The sequence below is a fragment of the Aethalodelphis obliquidens genome, unplaced genomic scaffold (genome assembly GCF_003676395.1).
Source record: "Aethalodelphis obliquidens isolate GAN/ISIS:26980383/991018 unplaced genomic scaffold, ASM367639v1 scaffold79, whole genome shotgun sequence".
In the NCBI taxonomy this organism is placed as follows: domain Eukaryota; kingdom Metazoa; phylum Chordata; class Mammalia; order Artiodactyla; family Delphinidae; genus Aethalodelphis; species Aethalodelphis obliquidens.
In genome coordinates, this window is record NW_020838023.1 from 3,565,283 (window position 1) to 3,567,015 (window position 1,733).

Sequence of the window (1,733 nt, forward strand, 5' to 3'; positions counted from 1 at the left end):
TGTGTGTGTGTGTGTGTGTGTGTGTGTGTGTGTGTGTGTGTGTGTGTCCCTTCCCCCTTCTTCTAGGACGTGAAAGTCTTTGGACACCTAGTCGGTGGTCAGGGTTTCCCTTGCGTTTGATGGCAAGAGGGCTGGAGGGGAACAACTTGAACTCTATCCTGAGTTGGAGAAGTGAGGACTGAGGTTGCTATGGTTTTCTGAGCTGGAGAGAAGCTAGCAAGCTCAATGGGTGCTTAAAGGGGGTACTACAAAATAGATAAAATGGGAACATTATTCAGATGCGGCAAGATTAATACCTGCTGCTCTCTGGGGTTTTAGTAGCAGATAAGGAATTCTGACTTAAGCATGACATTCTTTTTACCAATTCACATCTTCAGATACTCTCATTGTTAAATAAAATTCTCTCAACATGAAGTTACTGAATTGAGAGAGTTTTTTTTTTTTCTTTAACTTCTGAAGATCAACAATACATAAAAGAGGACCAAGACAGTATTTGAAGTACGGTAGGTGTTAAAAACTAAGTAAACATTTCTTGGGCGTTTGGACTTCATTTTCTTCAGTGGGTGACTTTAAGTGGCATGTTTTTTCTCTAGTGAAAGTCAGTTTAAACTCATTTTGTGCTAAAAGGAGAAACATCCTTCTCCAAACTATAAAATGATTAAAATTAGAGTTTTAGAGAGGTACGAATCATGAATCTGTGAATTGAAGATGAAGTAATTTCCTCTAAAATATTTTCACTAAATGATTCTTGCATCTTTTCAGAGGAAAGATGAGTATATTTTTGAAACATACTATTATCAGAAGTGAAAAAGCCAATCATTAAAAAAAAAAAGTATATGCTCTTTAGAACTTTACTGCTTTTGCTGTAAGGTCTTCATTTCTGCTTAATACACATAGTCAGGCAGACATGTGATTCCTTTTGTACCACTTTTGTTCCAGAATTTTAATATCCTGTCCCATACACTCTTTAGGAGTAGTAGAAAGACAATAGTACTTTTGCAGTAGAGAAATTAGGTAAAAGAGTAGTCAAAATACAGTTTTACAATGAGGCAAACAATATATTCCCTAGAGGAGTGAGAAGACAGTGAACCTCATATGCATGCAGTTGTTCATATGTTATCATCAATTTAAGTGGATTTGGGAAGAGAGTTAGATTTACATATAGTCCTGCTTGCAGAGAAAATTAATATCAAAATCTTCAGTAAACTCATGGTCAGCCACTAATGACCACCTGCGTATTTCCACACCAGAGTCATTTAATACTGTCCACCACCAATTTCCACTGTAAAAAGTACTCATATATTAAATATAGAACTTTATTTTCTTTTTTAAGCCATAAATTAGCTTACCAACTTTTATGGAAATATGCACGGCACAGTGAGAAGCATTTTTATTCAGGAAAAAAAAAAGGATCTGAGTGAAACATTCTTTAGCCATGACTAACTAAAAATACTAGATCAAATAAATTTTGAAATCTGTATCTGAATAGTAAAACCATTTGTGTATTTAAAGGGTTAATACCACCTAAAACTGCTGAAGCTGGTATGTAACTGATAAAAACTGAGGCTATAGCATCTTAGCAGCAAAGTTAAATAGTACAATCTATCACAAGGATTCGTCCCCTAATCTCCATCTGCTCGCCAAGATTTAAATATTTTAAAAAGGGAAGTGATCTTTTCCTCTCTGTCACCCTCAAGTCTATGGCAATCGTCAAGAGTGTAAATTTACTCACA